General features: G+C 56.4%; 1 long non-coding RNA gene across 1 annotated transcript; it reads left to right on the top strand.

Moving 5' to 3' along the window:
- The first annotated feature begins 15,030 nt into the window (after positions 1-15,030).
- On the top strand, positions 15,031-16,756 carry LOC103347823 (uncharacterized). The gene is made up of 2 exons (XR_007917252.2): positions 15,031-15,537; positions 16,468-16,756. It is a non-coding gene; the product is annotated as an uncharacterized lncRNA (long non-coding RNA).
- The last annotated feature ends 5,085 nt before the right edge of the window (positions 16,757-21,841 follow it).

Raw genomic sequence — 21,841 nt, 5'->3', positions numbered from 1 at the left:
GAGAAGGGGGAAACATGTGTGTTAGCTCCCAGTCCTACCCTGGAAGTTCAAGCGACTGAAGCAGAGTTGGCTGGTGTACAAAAGTCCAGGTGTCTACAAAAAAGCTTTAGACCCAACCTCTACTCCTGTCGCCACACTCCAGGGAGCAAGGGGTGTCTAGTGACTGAGATTTCGGATGCACGGAAGAAGAGCTGCCCAAACCCCACTGCCTGATATACCCATTTCCAAATCAGCACCCTATTGTGGAGCCTAATTGTACGTGTTAACCTGACTGGGCCATTGGACGCCCAGGTGGCAGGTTACACTTTATGCCTGTGAGGATGTCTTGGGGAGGGATTAGCATTCACACTGGTGGACGCTAAAGCATCTTGCTCTCCACACTGGGTGGACAGTGGTCACTCTGTTGAAGCCTGATGAGGACAAAAGGCAGAGAAAGGTGGGCTTTGCTCTCTGCCAATGGCATGGGCTGGGACTGTGATCGCCTCCCGCCCTGCCCTCTGCTGGTTCTCAGCCCTTTAGACTCAGACTGGAACCTTCATAGTGGACTCTGGCTCTCGGGACTTTGAACTACATCACCAGCTTCCCTGGGTCTGCGGCTCGTAGGCGTGGGTCACGGTGGATCCTGACCACAGTTATTCTCCAGTCCAGCAAGTGCAAACTTCACTCACTTGTTCCCCCACTCATCCTCTCACCCCAGCAATACTGAGCAGTGACTGAGACCTGGTCTCCGCCCTCGGGCTCCTGGTCTTGCTGGAGTCCAGGCAGTGGGGTGACAGGTAAAACATTAAGGCACACGACGTGATACAGCCTGAAGGGAGCTTGATCCGTAATCGATCATGGAGGGAAGGAGCAGGCAGAGAAGAGCTGACACCCGAGAACTGAGCCGGCTGCAGTCTGACTTTATCATGTGGGAAATGAGCAAATTCTCCGCATCCGGGTTGCAGGTGCCCAAGGCCTGAGGGGACATTCAACATCCGGGTTAGTATCCAAAACACAGCACTGGCCGGACCCCATGCACTTCTGGGCTTTGCTGGGCCTTTCTTCCTTTGCCACAGGGCCCCTGCTGATCCCTGCTCTCCCTAACAAGCACGTACGCCTCGAGCAGAGAGCAAAGCGAAATGCCTCCAGTCTGTCCCCAGCACTCCATCCTGGGTGTCAAAGTATCCCTGCAGACCGTGCACTGGCTCTCGAGTGCTCAGCCCCTGACAGGGTCAGCCAGGCTGACCTCCCGGCTTTCAGCCCTCCCCCTGCCTCCGGGAGATAGCATCCAGGCTGTGGGGTGGTCTGTGGCTCATGTCCTCACAGCAGAGAGGTGGCGGGCCTTTGGGTCTGCAGGCGGCTCTGCGCCTCCCTGTCTCCATGGCTCCCTGTCTCCATGGCCCGGCCTGGCTCCAAGCCTCTGACCTGAGCGAGCTGGGACACAGCAGCCCTGGAGGTCTGAGGCCAGGAAGGCTCCGGCCTTTGTGTGGCCAAGGTGTGGCTCACTGTGTTTATTCTGCAAAGCCCACATGAAGCTTGTGCTGGGTGGTTTGTGACGGAGACCACACCCAGTCTGCACCAAAGCAGGGGGCAGCCGGTGCCAGCAGCAGGGCCCTTGTCGCTGAGAGGGTGGGGGTGTCTGAGTGCAATTCTGGACTTCCTAAATGAGGCTCTTCACCACACCCCTTCTACAAGCCCCCTTAAAGCCCCTGGGCTTCCAGCCAGGGCATCCCAGAGCTGACGAATGGTCCTCCGTCCAGACTGCTCCGGCCTGGAGGAGAGGCGCTGGCACCATTGAGGTACCAGAGGGCAGCGGGCAGTACCAGGTACCACCTGCAGGGGACTGCTGTCCCAGCCCACCACCCAGCGCTGGCTTCGCAGGGGAGCATAAGGCTTACACTGCGCAGCTGCTGTCTCCGCTCACAAGACGGCTGGGGAGGAGGTGGCTGGGAGCGGAAGCTCATTCGCAAGGGGCCGGCGCTAGGGCTCTAGGTGTTAAGCTGCAGCCTGCAACACTGGCATCCTATTAGAGTGCTGGTTCAAGTCCTGGCTTCTGATCCAGCCTCCTGCTAACGCAGAGCAGTGAAAGGGGCCCCGGGTGCTTGCATACCTGCCACTCATGTGCGAGACCCAGATGGAGTTCCAGGCTCCTGTCTTTGGCCTGGCCCAGCCCTGGCTTTTGCAGTCATCTGGGAAGTGAATTAGCAGACAGAAAATTCTCCTCTCTCTCTGTCTCTGTTATGCTGCCTTTCAAACAAATCAAATGAACCAATCAATTTTTATTTTATTTTTTATTTTTTTAAAGAATTATTATTTTTTTTTTTGACAGGCAGAGTGGACAGTGAGAGAGAGAGACAGGTGAGAAAGGTCTTCCTTTGCCGTTGGTTCACCCTCCAATGGCCGCCGCGGCCGGCGCGCTGCGGCCGGCGCACCACGCTGATCCAAAGGCAGGAGCCAGGAGCCAGGTGCTTTTTCCTGGTCTCCCATGGGGTGCAGGGCCCAAGCACCTGGGCCATCCTCCACTGCACTCCCTGGCCACAGCAGAGGGCTGGCCTGGAAGAGGGGCAACCGGGACAGAATCCGGCGCCCCGACCGGGACTAGAACCTGGTGTGCCGGCGCCGCTAGGCGGAGGATTAGCCTAGTGAGCCGCGGCGCCGGCCTTAAAGAATTATTTTATCTATTTGAAAGACAGAGTTACAGAGAGAGGTAGAGCCAGAGAGAGAGAGAGGGCTTCCATTTTGCTGGTTCAGTCCCCCAAATGACTGCAATGGCCAGAGCTGAGCTGATCCGAAGCCAGGCGCCAGGAGCTTCTTCCAGGTCTCGCACGTGGATGGAGGGGCCCAAGGACTTGGGCCATCTTCTACTGCTTTCCCAAGCCAAAGCAGAGAACTGGATTGGAAGTGGAGCAGCCTGGAGTAGAACCAGAGCCCATACGGGATGCCGGCGCTGCAGGCTGGGGCTTTAACCCACTGCGCCACAGTGCCGGCCCCAAACCAATCAATTTTTAAACAAAAAGCTCAACTCGAAATGCAGTGACTGCACCTGCTCTGATGATGCTGTGACCTTTGTCACATGGTCAACCCAGGTCAGCTCACACGCCCTGGACATTTTGGAACATAGACCTCAGCCAGCCTCTGGGCCAGATGCTAAGAAGACCAAAGTGGGACAGACACGGGTGCTTGAGGGACCCAGCTTCGAGGGGAGACAGACATACATGAGGGTACTTCAAAAAGTTCATGAAAAAATGAAATCAAAAGATAAGTTTATTTTGGTACAAGAAATTAAAATCTTTGCGTAGTTTTTTCCACAATATGTTTTTTCCATGAACTTTCTGAAGACCCTGTATGTGTGGATTTTAAAGTTTTTCTTCACCAAAATGAACTTATCTTTTAATTCTATTTTCCACAAACTTTTATGCTAATTAATTAATTACAAAGGTAGACATAGAGAGAGCCCCCAGCTGCTGCCTCACTTCCCAAATACCCACAATGGCTGGGGCTGGGCTGGTCAAAGCCAGGAGCTGGGAACTAACCCAGGGCTGTGATGTGAATGGCGGAAACCCAAATACTTGAACCGTCACCACTGCCTCCCAGGTCTGCTGGCTTCGAGGCTAAGGCTGCCTCGAGGTGGAGCCTGGGCGGTCACACCTCCAGCTCTCTGGCTTTGTGTATCCCAGGGTCTCCACAATTCGGAGTCTGTGGGAGAGGCTGAGGCAGGCTTAGCCGGGTTCTCCATCCAACAGGCACCCTGGCCTGTGCAGAGAAGCAGAGCTTCTCTCATCACACAAAGGGGCTCCTCTCGGGGCCTCTGGGACCGGGGCAGGGGTGGGAGGCAGGTGCTGGCTGCCAGGCCTGGCACTGGGCAGGAGCCTGGCAAAAGATCACCTTCAGAGGGGCAGGGGTGGGGCCAACACTGTGGCACAGCAGGTTAAAGCCCTGGCCTGCAGTGCCGGCATCCCATATGGGCGCCAGTTCTAGTCCCAGCTGCTCCTCTTCCCATCCAGCTCTCTGCTATGGCCTGGGAAAGCAGTGGAAGATGGCTCAAGTCTTTGGGCCTCTGCACCCATGTGGGAGACCCAGAAGAAGCTCCTGGCTCCTGGCTTCAGGTCGGCCCAGCTCCAGCCGTTGTGGCCATTTAGGGAGTGAACCAGCGGGTGGAAGACTTCTCTATGTGTGTGTCTCTACCTCTCTCTATTACCATGTCTCTCAAATAAATAAAATAATAATAATAATAAAAAGAAGGGCAGGGTGTGCTGCTGCAATGCTGAGGGCCGTGGTGGGGACTAGAATGCTCTCCCATGCGGGCCAGAGCCCGGGAATCTTCTGCAAAGAGACTGCTGTCATCCATGGGCAGGCTCCAGGGAATTAAAGCGGTGCTCCCGGATTTAGCAAATAAAAATCCAGCTGTCCGGTAAAATGTGAATTTATTACAAACACTGAATAACTTTTAGGGTCAATACCTGTAGTCACACTTGAGCCTGTAATAGTTGGGACATCCCTTTTTTAGTACAAACATCATTCATTGTTTTCCTGAAATGCAAATTTAGCTGGGCATGAGATCAAGGACAGCCAAGGACCAGTTACTCAGGCAGCTGGGCCAGGGGAGGCAATGGTAGGGACCTGGTGGGGCCGGGACTCTCCATACCTACGGGGGTGCGGCCACACGCGAGCTCCGTGGACAGGGAGGGAGTGAACACCTGCATGTCACTCTCCTCCGTCTGATCTGATGTCCCCACCAGCGGGCCCCAAGCACAGAGCAGGGCAGGGAAGGATTCGGCACAGCCGGCTGACAGAGTTCCATCTCCTCCGGACTGTTTCCTCGGCAGTCGGATTAACCACACTGCACTCCCCTTCCCTAGGACGTGCCATGGCTCCCGCTGCCCAGCACCTAAGTGCAGTCCGTCAGGAAGCTCAGCCTTTCCCATCTAGTCCCCTGGAACACACCCACTGCTCTGAGCAGACAGGACTTCTGGGCCAACAGCGAATCCACTGCAGCTCAGCTCAGCCTCAGGGCCTTTGCTTCTGCTACCCTCTTGGACAGTCATGGACTCACAGCTGGAAAGGCCTACGTGGTGGCGGGGAGGGGGAGACATCTGTTCTCACCCCCTTCCACCCAGACAAGCAACCTCAGGCTTGGCAAAAGCGACACAAGCAAGCCGCTTCTCCTCCAGCTGGTCACCCCCCCTGCCGTTAGGGCCCCGAGGTGGGCTCTGCCAGGACGCCATCACGGGCTGCCCATCAGGGCCGGATGGAAAGCCATGGTTCTGTCCCAGTCACTAGACGCCGCCCGTCCCGCCTCCCTGGCCAGGACAGAAGGTTCTTTTTCTTAGCTTTCCCTGCAGCACAGTGCCGGGAACACGAGCGCAGCAATTTTCTTTCAAAAGTCCACCCTTTGATTGCAGCTCAGCAACGCAATCACAGTGATTAAGCAAAGAAAGCTCTGCCTCGCTCGGTCCTCGTGGTCTGATGGAGGAAACCAGAGGCTTAGGAATCAGCCCAGGGTGTGTGTGTGTGCACGCGCGTGTGTACGTGTGTGCGTGCATGTGCACACACTGTGCATGTGTGTGTGCGCATGTGTATGTGTGTGCACGTGTATGTGTGTGTGTCTGCATGGTGTGTGAGCGTGTGCAGGTGTGCGTGTGTGCGCAAGTGTGCATGTATGTGGGTGTGCATTGTGCACGTGTGTGCACGTGTGCACGCATGTGTGCATGTGCATGCATGAGTGCGTGTGTGCACGTGTGTGCGTGCACATGTGCGTGTGTGTGCATGTGTATGTGCATGTGTGTCTGCATGCGCATGTGTGCGTGTATGTGTGTGCAAGCATGTGCACGTGTGCATGTGCACGCAAGTGCGCATGTGTGCATGTGTGTGCGCGTGTGTATGTGCATGCGTTAGTGCGTGTGTGCACATGTGTGTGTGTGAGTGTGCATGTGCCTGCGTGTGTGCGCGTGTGTGTACATGTGCATGTGTGTGCGTGGGTGTGCGTGCGTGGGTGTGTGCACGCACATGTGTGTGCGTGTGTGTGCATGTGTGTGAGTTTGCATGTGTATGTGTGTGCATGTATGTGTGCATGTGTGTGCGTGTGTGTTTAATAAGCCTTTGTTGCATTTACTCTGGTGCCAGAGATCCTCCCGCAGCTGGAAGTGGCATCCAGTGTCCTGCCTGGTGGAGGGAGGCCTTTCCCAGGAGCCCTCTGCTCCACCTCCCCCGGGGCACAGTTGCATTCAGACAAGATTAGCTTCTTTTTTTTTTTTTTTTTTTTTTTTGACAGGCAGAGCGGACAGTGAGAGAGAGAGACAGAGAGAAAGGTCTTCCTTTTGCCATTGGTTCACCCTCCAATGGCCGCTGCGGCACTACGCTGATCCGATGGCAGGAGCCAGGTGCTTCTCCTGGTCTCCCATGGGGTGCAGGGCCCAAGCACTTGGGCCATCCTCCACTGCACTCCCTGGCCACAGCAGAGAGCTGGCCTGGAAGAGGGGCAACCGGGACAGAATCCGGCGCCCCAACCGGGACTAGAACCTGGTGTGCCGGCGCCGCAAGGCGGAGGATTAGCCTAGTGAGCCGCGGCGCCGGTCACAAGATTAACTTCTACACGAAGCTCAACTTCGAAATTAAAATCAGAAACACCCAACTTTTTTTTTTTAAACTTTGCCATTCTCCACCTGGGTCCCTGGGTGGGTTTCACGGATGCTGTGAATCCTTTCAAACATGTAGGGGTGGGCGTTACCGCACGGTTAAGCTGCCAGCCAGGACGCCCACATCCCATTGGAAAGTACCTGGGCTTAATGCCCAGCTCTGCTCCTGACGCCAGCTTCCTGCTAGTGCAAACCTTGGGAGGCAGCAGTGAGGCCCAAGAAATTGTGTCCCTGCCACCCAGGGAGGAGCCCTGCATTGCGTTCTGAGCTCCTGCCTTTGACCCCAGGCCAGCCCTCGCCATTGTGGACATTTGAGGAGTGAACCAGGTCCTCAAATATATGAGCTCTCCCTAGTTGTCCTTTATTCCAGTTTCCCTGCCTCTCAAATAAATAAATAAAGTTTTAAAAATATATAAGTATAGGGGCTGGTGCCGTGGCATCGCAGGTAAAGCAGCCGCCTGAAGTGCCAGCATCCCATATGGGCGCTGGTTTGAGGCCCAGTTGCTCCACTTCCAATCCAGCTCTCTGCTGTGGCCTGGGAAAGCAGCAGAAGATGGCCCAAGTCCTTGGGCCCCTCCATCCACGTGCGAGACCTGGAAGAAGCTCATGGCTCCTGGCTTCGGATTGGTGCAGCTCCGGCCATTGCAGCCATCTGGGGAGTGAACCGGTGGATGGAAAACACTCTCTCTCTCTCTTTCTCTCTCTCTCTCTCTCTTCTCTGCCTTTCCTCTCTCTCTCTCTCTCTGTAACTCTGACTTTCAAATAGGTAGATAAATCTTTAAAAACAAATAAAAATCATGTATATGATCCTAATATATTAAAAAAATTCTTAGATGAGTCTACAATGCCATAGCATTGAGAACCACAAGTGCAGGATATGGTTTCTCCACTCACGACCATAAACCAGGTGCTTCTTCCACTTAGCGGTGCCAGCCCAGTGTGGGGGACACTGGTGGTGTTGGGCAGGGGGCCCTGGAATCTCCGGTGACTTGGAGTCAGCCAGAAAGTCTTGGGCATCTTCTCGCTGTGCCCTCCTCTGACCAGCAGCATCCTCACTACCTGGGAACTTGCTAGAAACACCTTCCCCGCGTCCACCTGAGATTTCCTGGATCAGAAGGTCCAGGGGGCTGCAGTCAGCTGAGGCAGTGTGTCACAGTGCAGGCCCGCAGGGCACCAAGGCATCACCCCGGCGGGGGGGCACTGTTGGGTGGGTTGCCCGCCTTCTGTCCAGCCTCTGACGCCCTGATTGCTCCCCCAACGCAAGCCTCGCTGGTGTGGACCCCTCGGTTCGAGTGGTCCTTATGCCCACACTGTGTCCCTAGTGGTCCACAGGTTACTATCGGCTGGAAACCTCTCCCCCTCAGAACCTCTCCCCACGGCCTGGAGCCTCTCTCTGCCAGCTCTGGGTCTATGCAGCCAAGACAGAGCCCCTGACTCCCCGGTGTGACTCTCAGAGCCAGAGAGAATTTCTTCCCACGGAGTTGAGCAAGGCGCTGCATGCGTGGATGAGAGCACATGGTGTGCACATGTGTGTGCATGTGTTGATGTGTGTGTGCAGCATCCGTGTGCGTGTGTAGCCATCTCTTGTTTCCAACAGCACAGAGTACAGAAAAGATTCCTTTGGACGCATGACCCAAGCATCTGTGACTCTGAGACCCCTGGCAGCACGACGCAGACCCAGGAACCCCGGCACCCTGCGTTTCATCTCTTGGTCATTTTTCCTGGAGTCTCTAAAAGGGGACTTGATGAATTCCTGAACCCACTGGTCCACTGCAGGTGTCCTGGAACTCCTGGGTTCTCCTCCTGTGGCTCCCCAGCCATGCCCACAGCTCCCCACTGTGTCTGAAGGACTCTTGGCAAAGTGACCATTGAAGGCCACCATGGCCCACTCCCCATGGCTGGGCAGTGGTGATGCCAGGCTCTGCCTCTGTGTGAATAAGGGAGAAGAGTGTTGTCTCCCACCTGTCTCCCAGGAGGTCCCTCTTGGAAGCAGCCCCCTTGGCTCCTTCCTGCAGGGCCTGCCCACCTCCCTCCACCTGAGTCTTCCAGGTGTCCCCCACAAACAGGCAGCGCCCACTGGCAGAGGGGTGACACGCACGTCACTGTTGACACCATCTGCTTGCACATTTCAGCTATGAACTTAGGCTTACCACTTGTGCAGTGTTCATATTCTCATTTTTTAGAAACGGTTCTTAAACTTCAAGGCAATGCCATGCAAAAGGGAATGGCCAGCCCATGGGCTGTATATGTAATCATTTGGTCTGGCCTTGCCAAGACAACTGCAGGTAAGACTCAAAATTCAATAAATCTATAGCAGCAGGCTCATTTTTAAGATGATAATTCTCTGTCCTGCAAATGATGCTATCAGTATCCAAGTGGCCCTCACCAGAGAAAAGCTCTCCCACCCCGTATATCCATGGTGCTCGTGTACTTTGGCATTTCTGGAGGAAATGCTTTAGGAAGCCCACGGAACGCCAGGCATGGTAGGTGTGCCAGTGGTCCCCTGTCGCCCCAGGACACATCATGGGGAAGGCAGCGTTGTCACCCAGCCCAGGCTCCCACAAGCCTTTCCTTTCCCCTGCTCTGCACCCAGGCCCCAGCCACCCCTGGCATCATGTAAGTTTCCAGCAGTAGCTTTTGTGATACCATTCAGACACAGTCATTCACAGACCGTGAGTTCCTAACCTTACAACTCTCCCCAAGAACAACAGTCACGGTGTACTTGTGAGGCTCGCTGGCCCTTTGGGGACAAAGCAAAGAAGGCAGAAAAAAAAAAGAGGGTCAACATTGTAGTGCCATTTGTGGCATCAGTACCCAAGTCAGATGCCAGTTCCAGTCTCAGCTGCTCTGCTTCCCATCCAGCTCCCTGCTAATGCACCTGCAGAAGCAGGGAAGATGGCCCAAGTGCTTGGGCACCTGCCACTCACGAGGGAGACCCGGATGGAGTTCCTGACTCCTGGTTTCCACCTGGCCCTGCCTGGCTATTAACGCCATATGGGGCGTGCACTAGCGGGTGGAAGATCTCTCTGTTACGCTCTTCTAAGAAATGAAAAAGGAGGAAAGGGCAGGAAGGAAGGAGGAAGGGAGGAGAGAAAGAAGAGCCAGCACTAAGGGCTCTGGAGTCAGAGCTGTGTGTGAACCCTCCCCTGCTTAGGGAGGGGATCAGGTTCTTGGGGCTCGGCCCAGGTGTGAGCACAGGGCGCCTGACGTCAGCACACACGTGACGTCTGCGTGTGTTGACATGGCACAGGCAGAAAGCAGCAGGTCCATCCGCGCCCCGCTCGTGCTGCGGTCTGCGCCCTCGGCCACCTCCACCTCGGGGGACCCCGCAGTCCTCCCCGCCCTGGAAGCTGGCTCCGCCCTCAGCTGTGAGCCCTTTGCTCATCTGCCGGGACCTACCGAGAACGATGGGAGGAGCGAGTATCTGGCGCGCCCAGGGAGGCCACGTCCTCACCCCCGTCCGTCCGTCTGTCAGTCCGTAGGGTGAGCAGGAGGGACAGGCAGGCAGGGGCTCGGCTGCTGTTCACGTCTCTCTACACGCTGAGGCTTCCTTTTACCAGAGGGCAAGGACGGGGCAGGGAAGGTTCTCAGGACGTGTTCTCTGCAGAGTCCAAGTCCACAAATGGCTCTCTGGAGCTTGGGGGAACAGCAGAGCCTGGGACCCTACTCAGGTGTCCTGAGTCCTGGCTGCAGGGGAGGCAGCCGTACCATCCTGCGTCATAGTCGGTCAGCCTGGCCAGGACACAGGCTGGGGAGGGAGCAGGTGGGGCTGGGGCTGGGGGCTGGCCAAGGCCCGGTTAGGCCAGGGGGACTCGCTAGCAACACCCATAGGAGGAGGACTGTTCTGTGCCCCTCTGGGTCCGACCTCCCTGCATCACATTTCTGTGGCTAGAGGACCAGTGCTGAGAGGAGGGGGTTCACTGCTCTCTTTACAGTTTCCCGGGTTTATACGTGGCTGTCCTCGGGTGCTCTGCCGGCCCCCTCCGCGGTGGCACTCCCAATCTCTTCTCTGCTTGTCTGACTTTCCTATGGGCTTTCACCATTGTCGAAAGCCACTTGGCCTTGGAGGGGGCAGATGCTGCACCTCCTGGGTCAAGCCCTGCCTGGGGCCTGGGGCCTTAGAACCAGCGTTTTCTTATCCTGCCCCTGCCCAGCCTGACCGCCTGTCTCTAAGGCTCAGATAGGTGCAGGGGAGGCTGGGCTACTGTCCCCTGTGGACTCTGGGTGAAGGCATCTGAGCTCCCTCTGTGCCCCCATGGGGTCCATGGTCAAATCCCACCCGGCTCTGCCGCCTCCCCTGGGTGCCTCCACTGGGAAGCATGGCTGTGGCTCCCGGACCCCACCGTGCTGGTAAGCAGGCTCCCCGTGAGGTGCCACCATGGCACCACCTTCTGCCATGTAGTGCCAGGAAAAGCACTAGGCTTTGCTGCATGGCCCAAAGCCCAAGCCTGTGGGGAAGCCACTTCTTCCACTGGAACCCGAAGGTGGGGTGCGCTCGGCCGCTGAAGCCAGGAGGGCGCCGGGTGAGAGAGTCCGTGTGATGGCAGCCACTCTGGACCTCCGCTCACTCCTCTCTGAGGGCGGACAGATTCTTGTTGAGTCAGACTGGTCTTGGCTGGGCCTCTCCTAGGGGCTATGCCTGGCTTCCGAATGGAATGTTTTCCCACACTCTCCTGTGCCCCTAGACAGATTCTGGTAGCTTCTGCCACGCTGCCCCACAGAGGCCTGCATGCGTGCACCCCAGGCTGAGAGCCAGCCGAGCTCCTCTCTCCTCCTGGGGCTCCGTTTACCATCAGGAGAGTGGGCTCCCCCTTTCTGCAAAAAGATTTATTTATTTGAGAGGCAGAGTTACGGAAAAAGGGAGGGAGGAGAGAGAGGGAGAGAGAGAGAGAGATCTTCCATCTGCTGGTTTACTCCCCAAATGACCACAGCGGCTGGAGCTGGGCTGATCCAAAGCCAGGATCCAGGAGCTTCTTCTGGGGCTCCCACATGGGTGCAGGGGCCCAAGCACTTGGGGCATCTTCTACTGCTTTCCCAGGCCACAGCAGAGAGCTGGACTGGAAGAAGAGCAGCCAGGACTCGAACCAGCACTCATATGGGATGCCGACACTTCAGGGGAAGGCTTTGCTTACTTCGCCACAACGCCAGCCCCAGAACGAGTGCTTTCAACCCTGCATTCTTTGTGGGTTAACAGCAGCTGTGTCTCACTTGGGACAGGTGGGAGGCACACACTGGGGGTCTTCCCACCCTCAGCCTTCTCTGTCCACCTCCTGATCATGGTCAGAGAGTGAGTGGCCTTCCAGCCTCAAAAGTTGAGTCTTAATCAGCCCAAACCATTTGTGGTCATCCCTTTTATCCTGTTACGCAGCCTCCAACGCCTGGATCCGCTCGCCCAGTGTGCACTGACACTGGGCATTTGTGGCAAAGCACAGAGCACCTTTGGGAATCTTTAAAAACAAAGCAGACTTGCTTGTTTGAAAGGCAGGGTGGCAAGAGAGAGGGAGAGAGAACTTCCCAAATGGTCACAACAGCCAGGGCTGGGCCAGGTCGACACCAGGAGCTGGGAGCACCATCCAGGTCTCCCTCATGGGCGACAGCGCCCCAAGTACTTGGGCCATCATCTGCCACCTCCCCAGGCCCAGTAGCAGGAAGCTGGATCAGAAGCAGAGCAACAGGGACTCCAACCAGCGCTCCAATAAGGGCTTAACCCATTGCACCACAACGCCAGCCCCCAGAGCTTTGGGGAACCCTAAAGATGGTAAATTGATGATTGTGAGTTTTTGCTTAGGGCCTGGGATTCCTGGGGAAAACACTCTGGACAAGACTGAATATCAAGATGATATCTGTGGAGGAGATAAACGACCACTCCTCCATTTAGGGGGTTGGTTTTGGTGAGCAGGGGGTTTGTAAAGAAGGTTGGAGCTAAGAGCAGGAGATGTGGGATGGGGTGGGGGTGCGGCTGGGAGTACCCAGCATTGTATCGAAGGCACTGTGTTGGAACGGGCAGTGCATGAAGTAGTTCACATGCCGGTGGGGCTGCCCACAGCCTATACTGCAGTGCCTGGCTCAGTCCTGGCTCGGCTCCTGGTTCCAACTTCCTGCCGGGGCACACCCTGGAAGGCAGCAGTGGTGCCGGAAGTGCTTGAGCTCCTGCCTCCCCTGTGGGAGTTCCAGAATGAGTTCCTGGCTCCTGCCTTCCCCCTGGCCCAGTCCTAGCTGCTATAGGCATTTGGAGAATCAAAAGGTGGGTTCTGTCTCTCTCTGTCTCTTTGCCTCTCAAATAAAATAAATAAATAAAAGTTGGAGGGAAAGGCACAGTCTGGGGCCTCAGTTTCCCCTTTGCCAGTGACTCAGCACTTCCGGCACCGTCTCATGTCTGGCCTGGACTCCTCTGGCCAAGGCCACTGCAGGTACAAAGGCCCCATGCTGAGGGCCCCACCCAACACCTAGGCTGCAGGAGCACTGGACTCTGGAACCCACCGAGGACACATGCTCCCCTGGCTTAGAGTCGTGCTGCTAAACCAATTTTATTTTAACCTCGGGACCCTCGCACCTTCACCAGGACCATGCTAAGGTGTCCTGGGGTCCTGGGGTCCTACACGACATGGAATCTTCGGAGAGCTTCCTCCCTTCCTGTCCTGTAGCTCATTCTCATTGTCCACCACTTAAACTCCCACCGAGGCAGCCCAGTTCCAAGCGCACAGGCCACAGGGATCTGCACTTGCAGTGTAACAGCCGAGGGCAGAAGTCCCTGGCAAGGCAGGAAGCCGGGGTCTGTTTCAGGTGGCCCAGAGGTACCAGGAGGCCGGCGTTTTGTCGTAGGCTTGCTGTGATCTCCCCACTTCCAGCCCGCAGTGCCCGGAGGAGGAGGGTTGGCCCCAGAAAGGGGGCCTTCTTTTCTGTGGCTTTCAAAGGCGCCCCCTGCAGGACATCAGCACAAGTTCTTGCCTGAGCTTGGCTTTTCTTAAATGCACATCAAGCCTGTTTTGCAAAATTGCCTTCAGAAAGAACAAGCCTGGGGGCTGGCTACCTGCTGGCAATGGGGAGCTGAGAACACCTGGGAACACAGGGTAAGGCCCTCCGCCTTGCCCAGGACACTTGGCTCCTCCTGAACGGGGAGGGTGAGAGTTTGGAAGCAGGGTGCAGAGCTGTGGGAGGCAGAACTAGGACCAGCCAGTGACTGGGGGCGTCTTGGAGGGAGCATGCTGGCAAGACCAGCAGGGGAAGCAAGACCTTGGGTCCGAAGCAGGAGGAAGTCAGTGGGTAACTCTCAGAGCCCAGGGTTTGGGTTCCGAGCCATTGATACCAGCGTTCTGTTTATCTGCATCACTCCAAACAGCAGGCTTGTATTCCTAGTGCATCTCCCCACTGTTATTGTCACCTCACTGAGTCACCTCTATGGGAGATGAGAATTTGGCGCCTCCCACTATATGTAAACATACAAGCGTATCCCGAAAGGTTTGTAGAAAATGGAATTAAAAGATGAACTAATTTTAGTGCAAACAACAACAACAACAAAAATCCCTTATGAAAGAAGAGAAGTTGGGGCCAGCATTGTGGCATAGTGGGTTGAGCAGTTACCTGCAACACCAGCATCTCACAGGGGCACTGGTTCGTGTCCCGGCTGCTCCACTTCTGATCCAGCTCCCTGCTAATGTGCCTGGGAAAGCAACAAAAGATTGTCCAAGTGCCTGGACCCCTGCACTCATGTGGGAGACCCAGATGAAGCTCCTGGCTCCTGGTTTTGGGCTGGCCCAGCTCTGCCCATTGCAGCTATCTGGAGGGTGAACCAGCGGATGGAAGATTCTCTCTCTCTCTCTCTCTCTCTCTCTCTCTCCCTCTGTCTTCGTGTGTGTGTGTGTGTGTGTGTGTGTCTTCCTCTCTCTGTGTAACTCTACCTTTCAAATAAATAAATGACTTCTTAAAAAAAATTTTTTTAGAGGGGGCCAGCACTGTGGCGCAGAGGGTTAATGCCCTGGCCTGAAGCGCCAGCATCCCATATGGGTGCCAGTTCGAGACCTGGCTGCTCCGCTTCCAATCCAGCTCTCTACTATGGCCTGGGAAGGCAGTAGAGAATGGCCCAAGTCCTTGGGCTCCTGCACCCATGTGGTAGACTGGGAGGAGGCTCCTGGCTCCTGGCTTCAGATTGGTTCAGCTCCAGTCGTTGCAACCAATTGGAGAGTGAACCATCTGATGGAAGACCTCTCTCTCTCTCTCTCTCTCTATGCTTCTCCTCTCTCTGTTTAACTCTGACTCTCAAATAAATAAATAAATCTTTTAAAAAAAATTGTTTTAGAAGCAAGAGGAGGAACTGTGACCCCGTGGGACTCATGACTGGCCCAACAGCAGACACTGGAGCAGGTTCCTGGCCCCAGTCACACCTCCAAAGAAAAGGCCCGCTCCTTGCATGGGGACCACAGGGACGGGACAGGGACAAAAACCAAGGAAACTGGTGACGTCAAAGTGACATTGGTTAGTGTAGCTGGGAGTGGCTTCTGGTGGTAAGAGTGGTTGCACCTCATCACGGCTCCAGCCAAGGCCGGGTTTCAGCGACCACTTAAGATGTGGTGTCAGATGCCTGAAGTCCTGCTTTTCTGCCATGCCCTCCTGTGCGGCCAGCAGGGTGTGACAGGGAGTATCTGACCCCAGGATGGGACCCTGGGTCAGTGTGGGGTTGTGTGCATACTGACTGGAACTAACACTGAGACAGGAGAGATAAAAATTACACCACCCAGACAAGAGATTTTTAAAAATTGCTTGAAGAGAATAAAACTGACACTTAACACTGATCACCTTGTAGCCGGTGCTGCAGGAACTCTGCTGGGTGGTGAGGGCGCCCCCGTGTGTCGCTGCCATGTAATGTCACCTCGTCTTGGCGGCATCGGCTTGCTTCCTCCTGTCGCATCATTTGGTGAGCTCTGAGGTAAACGGGTGGCTTCGGTCGTCTCTTCCCCCCTCTTGGCACCTCCCTGCACCTGCTCAGCGCTGCCCACCTGTAAGCTTCACTCTGACTTAAGGACTCGCTCACTTTGTGTAGCTGACAAGGTCTTCAGCGTCTCACCTGGCAGCACCCTCTCCAGCGAGGGGGATTTCACACCAGTGGCAGAGCCACACGGGGTACATTTTAGGGCAGGAGTTTGGGGGTGCACCACAGCCAGTCTCACCGTGTTGGGAGGAGGGATCGACAGTGAGATCCCGGGCCTGAGCACAGGAGTCCTTGCACTCTGACTGCTGAGGTCCCGAGACAGCCGCTTCCCAGCTGCGTGACACTGGATGGCCTCCTTGCCCTTTTCAACATCAGTTTGTCCATCTGTAGGGGGAGCTAACACCCTCCCAGGTGTGGCCACACTTAGAAATAACGTATGCAAATCCCGGGCATTGGCATTGGCCAGTCAGCAGACCTGAGGCTTAACCCCAGCAGCTTCCCTTCCCGATTGCACTTGACCTGGGTAATTAGCCCTTTGAGCAAAACATTGCCTTCCAAGTGTGTCTAGACTCTGCTCCCCTTTCATCCACCTCTGTTCTCTCACCCTGGCCCCAGCCGGAAGCACCTTCGGTCTGGATTAAGGCAGGAACTTCCTAACTCATCTCCCAGCTTGTGCCCTAGCCTTCCAGCCCCAAACTAACCTGCATGCAGTGACCACAATTGAGCTGTGAGTCAGTTCATGCCCACAGGGACCCTCTGGGCCCTCCAGGTTCTGCCCTGAGCCCTCTCTGTGGCCCCTCCTGTCCCACCACTGCTCTACATGCTGGGTCCCAGCCACATGGGTCCCTCACATCTCCCCGGTGTGCCAGGCATCCTCCAACCTCAGGGCCTTTGCACTCATTCTTCCCTCTCCCCTGAATGTTACAGGACGCTTCCTCGCTTCCTTCCAGCCTTTGCTCAACAGCCGGCTTTCAGAGGCTTCCCCCAGAGGCCCTAAAGTAGTACCACTTGCGTTGGTCCCAGCACTGCATTGAGTTTCTTTGCACCATCACCACAGGTGCTCAGTGAGTGTTGAATTGGATTACCTGGGCTATAACTTCTCCTTCCTTCAAAGGAGGTTGTTGGACTGGAATCCTTAGCTCCCATGTCCCACAACCCTGCCTACGTCCTACGTTGGAAAGTGACCGACAAATGAGAAAAACGGTATCTGCAACTATGTTCGTCTGCCTATATTCAGTGAATTGTTTAACCGTGAGTGAAAATCCTGTTACAGTCCCCTGCCCTGGCCCACAGAACATCACAGGAGCATGAACCTTGCCATGTAAATTGTTTTAAAAGACGTATTTATTTATTTATTTGGAAAGTAGAGTTTCAGAAAGGCAGAGAGAGAGAGAGAGAGAGAGAGACAGACCTTCCATCTGCTGGTTCACTCCCCAAATGGCCACAACAGCTGGAACTGGGCGGATCCAAAGCTAGAAGTCAGGAGCTTCTTGCGGGGCTCCTGCGTGGGTGCAGGCACCCAAGGACTTGGGTCGTCTTCTACTGCTTTCCCAGACCACTAGCAGGGAGCTGGACTGGAAGTGGAGCAGCTGGAACTTGAACCAGCGCCCATATGGGATGCCGGCACGGCAGGCAGAGGCTTTTACCTGCTAAGCCTCAGGGCTGCCCACCCCCCCAGCAAAAATTCTTTGGATGAGCAAAGAAAAGGGAAACTGAATGCCAGAGGAAACCATTTAAATTTAAAAAGAAATAGATGCATGATAGATAGGTGATAGCCGACAGGGATAGGTCTGACAGATTTGATTTGCTAAATAGAAGACAGATGGAGAGCCGGCGCCGTGGCTCAATAGGCTAATCCTCCACCTTGCGGCGCCGGCACACCGGGTTCTAGTCCCGGTTGGGGCGCCGGATTCTGTCCCGGTTGCCCCTCTTCCAGGCCAGCTCTCTGCTATGGCCAGGGAGTGCAGTGGAGGATGGCCCAGGTGCTTGGGCCCTGCACCCCATGGGAGACCAGGAAAAGCACCTGGCTCCTGGCTCCTGCCAGGATCAGCGCGGTGCGCCGGCTGCAGCGGCGGCCATTGGAGGGTGAACCAACGGCAAAGGAAGACCTTTCTCTCTCTGTCTCTCTCTCTCACTGTCCACTCTGCCTGTCAAAAAAAAAAAAAAAAAAAAATTAATAGAAGACAGATGGATATGATAAGTTGATAGATGGTAGACTGATGATAGAGATAAATAGGTGAATAGATACAGGTAGTAGATAGGTTTTTTTTTTTTTTTTTTTTTTTGACAGGCAGAGTGGACAGTGAGAGAGACAGGGAGAAAGGTCTTCCTTTTTCCATTGGTTCACCCTCCAATGGCCGCTGCAGCTGGTGCACCACGCTGATCCGAAGCCAGGAGCCAAGTGCTTCTCCTGGTCTCCCATGCAGGTGCAGGGCCCAAGGACCTGGGCCATCCTCCACTGCCTTCTCAGGCCACAGCAGAGAGCTGGACTGGAAGGGGAGCAACCGGGACAAAATCCGGCACCCCGACCAGGACTAGAACCCAGTGTGCCGGCACCGCAGGCGGTATAGTAGTAGATGGGTTTGATAGGTGATAGGTAATACACATAGACATAGATGATAGATATGATTAATAGATGTAAGTAGGTAGGTAGGTAGATAACTGATACAGAGATAGATCAGTGATACAGATAGATATTGATGACAGACATTGTCACCATAGAGAAGCCTTCACAAGAAAGAATTCAGGCATGAGAGAGAGCAGAGCAACAAGGTTTTATTGGGGGTAGGGCATTCGTCAGAATGGAAGGGACAGATAGAGAGAGTGCCCAGTCACTCGGCCTGGGGAAGGGCAGGAATGGTTGAATGGAGAGAACACACCTGGGCAGGCCAGGCACCGGGGGCAGAGCGGAGAGCGGAGAGCGGAGAGCGGAGCGCAGAGGAGCGCAGAGCGCAGTCTCTGTTTAGACTGGGCCTTATCTATCAAGGGAAGGGGTCCAGGTTTTCCTTCTCCTGGAGCCCTGGGGCTGGGCAACGGCCAAGAAGCTTCCCCTAGGGCGCCTGTGGAGGCTCTGTTGCCCCGTGTTCTCAGGTCAGGTGACCCATCTGGTCCTGAGGAGAGAATTCTCCCGGGAGCTTTCCTTGGGGGAAGGGCTGGGACCACCTGGGAGGTTATCAGGGTCTGCGCAGGACTTTGAAGTGCACAGTGCTGGGCTTCTGGGGCTTCCGCAGGAGATGCTGGTCTCTTCAGACCCTTCTCAGGCTAAGTTTTAACTTCCTACCTAAGAACATGGCAGACAGGGGACAGATAAATGACAGATGACAGATCTGCATCCAGAGTTGTGGCTCTACACTCAGCTTTTTCAGAGTGGTCTCAGACCCCTGAGGTCACCCCGGAGCCCCCCAAGTGGGCTCACCTCTTTTCAGACCCTGGGGCAGCCCCAGCCCCTCCCGGACTGCTGGCCCGGGCCTCTGCTGGAGCAGCCCGAGTGGTGGTCACTGGATGCCTCTGGCCGCCACGCGCTCCACCGCAGCTCTCCAAGCACTCCCAGGGCGTCCCAGCATTTCACCGCAGCGTGCTCAGGGAGGGGCGGGCAGAAGCGCCCTCAGGACACCTTCTGAGGCAGCCCCCGGCCCCCGCTCAGACGAAATGGGAGTCTGTTGTTTCCACTTGAAAAGGCCTGGTAGGGTTAGGGTCCCTAGCACACCCACTTTTAAAGGCATTCCTTTACTTGTTTGCGTTCTGTATCCGCCAGGAAGCTGGAGGAGGGCCAGAAGCAACGTTTATCGTGTGATTCTGCGCTGTCTGCCAAGTCACCCGGCGCCTCCGGGAGCAGGGGGGCCACCCCCTTTTGTGAAACTGGAACCTCCAGGGAAAGTCCCAGCGCCCCGCCCAGTCCCCGGGCCCCACCCCTCCAACTGTTGGCCCTGTTCCTGCTCGCCTGTCCCCTGAAAGGCCCCAGGCCCACCCCCGTGCCCTGTGGGCTTGCGGTGCGTCCCCCCGAAAGTCCCTCTCGTGTCCCTGCCCGACCGCTCTTCGGCGTCGGTCACCGGGCCGCCATCGTCAACGGCGATGGCTTTCCCGGCCTGCTGGGCTGAAGGAAGCCGGATTCCTGCGCCCTGGGGGCCTACGGAGTCGCGTGGCGGGCGGGGCAGGCGGGCAGGGTCGCGGACGCGCTGCGTGGTGTCCGCGGCCCGCACTCCCTGCTCGGGCCACATGGTGGGGTGCGCCGGGCGGGAGCCCGGGGTTTCAGGGCGGCTCGCTCTGGGGAGGAGCTGGCCCCGGGCCAGCAGGATGCGGGAAAGGAAGAGTCCGGGGAAGGGGGCTGGGTGCGGTGTGCGGGCCCGATGACGTGGGGACGACCGGAGGTCCCGCGGCCAGCGACGGGCTCCGCACGTGTCCAGACGGCCAGAATCGCCCTCCCGCCCCCTTACCCCGCACCACAGCGCCTCTACAGGTGTCTTGGGCCTGGACGCTGCGGGAAGTCTGCGCTTTGTTCCCCAGCGGCTGCGTGGCCCTGGAATCAGAGCTGCACCCTCCTGCGTCCGAGGGTGGACGTCTGCGCAGCCGCACCTGCTCTGCTCCTAGGGTCTCTAGCCTCGGAATTCCACACCTGCCCTGTGCTCCGGGGACTCCCATGAGGACCAGACCCCACCAGCTATGACACGCCCTTCTAGGGCCTCGGAGCACCGGGAGCCGGGCACCGAGGGACAAGGCCAGGCCTCAGGATGGGGGCAGGTGATGCATGGACTCTGAGCTTCTGCAGGATCTTGGGATAGCAGAAGGAACCTCCCGAAGTTCTCCCAGGGTGCTGTTTCCTGGAACATCTGGGCCCTGAAACCAGTTGGCTCAGGGGTGGGGAGCTGCCTCCCAGAGAACTCCCTTTTGTCCTGAAGTGTGTGCGTGTTCTCAGTTCACTTTGCTTCAAAGCAATTTCCAGGTGCCCCCAATGAGAGGCTTCCTGTTTTCTGTTGACATTTCTCCTTGCTAATCGCCCCAGTGGGATGGGCCGAAGGGAGCGGGCACCTGCAGTCCAGCCCTGCAGAACCTGGGTGTGTGCAGGCTGGGCCAGGCTTTGAGCTCGCTGTGTCTGCGCACAGCCTGCCGGGGGAGCTCCGGCACCTCCTGCAAGACTCAGCCACCCCCCGACACACACACACACACACACACACACACGGCCCCTTGCTGCCTTCACGCCAGTTCTCTCAGCCTGGACTCTGACCGCCAAGTCTCCTGCCCTGCCTGCTTGCCCTCCTGCACTGGTGCCTTCTGCTCCTGTGCTCTCCCTAGGGACCTCCAACCTGGTCTCCAGCCCACCCTGAGGGCCTCCAGCCACACCCCTGCACCTATCCACCCAGCTGTTCCTGTGCCTTGGCCTCCCCATCTCATCCAGACTCCGAGCTACGAGCCGAGCCGTGGGTTAGACTGCCTCCGTCACCCTCATTGAGAGCGTGGCCGTGTGCTTTGCACAAAGGGGCACAAGGGAAATGTTTGCCAGGTGTAACCCAGGAGGCTTGGGGGAGGGCACCGACAGAGGCCGAGCGACTGAAAGGCAAGAGAAAGGGTGCCGAGTTAGCCCGGAAGTGCCCGGGCGTGCCAGCGAATGCCTGCGGGGAGAGAAACAGAGCGGTGTAGCAAGTACAGAAACAAACGAGGGTCCACACCGGCCCCCCGCTCCAGTGACAGCTCCTCCCGCATCTGCAGAAGCAGCCCGGACCCACGTCATGAACTCCGTGCACTAAAGCCACGCTCTTCACCCAGCCCTTAGGTTCTCTGCGCTCAGGAAACCCTGCTTTATTGAACGCTTCTGACCAATGCAGGCTTGGAAATCCACAGCAGGTTAGAAGGAGCAAATCCAAGTGTCGCTGAACTGCTTTAGGCTGCCGCCCTGCCGGCCCTGAGAAGCGACAGGTGACAGCCCTCGTCGGGGATGAAAACGCTGATCTCTAGAAGGCGATCACAGGAACTCAGACGGCCCAGCAGCCTGGGGCGGGGGTGCCGGGCAGAGCCATGCCTTGGCCAGCGGTGCCTCTCCAGTGCCCTCCACGCCCGGCCTCGCTTGGCAGCTCAGCATGATTAAGCCCGAGTCATGAGAAAAATCAAATGAGCCACTGAGCCACAATGCTGGCCCGGCATGGCATTTTTATTTTTTACATCAAAATGAACCCAGCATTTAATTCCATTTTCCACAAGCATTTTGCAGTACCCTCCAATAGATCCCCTCAACTGCCTCCCCACCACCTTTTTTTTTTTTTTTTTAAAGAATTCACCCTGGTCGTAAGAACCTCCAACTGTCAATCCA

Source organism: Oryctolagus cuniculus, chromosome 2, assembly GCF_964237555.1.
Source record: "Oryctolagus cuniculus chromosome 2, mOryCun1.1, whole genome shotgun sequence".
NCBI classification, from domain to species: Eukaryota; Metazoa; Chordata; class Mammalia; order Lagomorpha; family Leporidae; genus Oryctolagus; species Oryctolagus cuniculus.
This window is presented reverse-complemented; position numbering and strand designations above follow the sequence as displayed.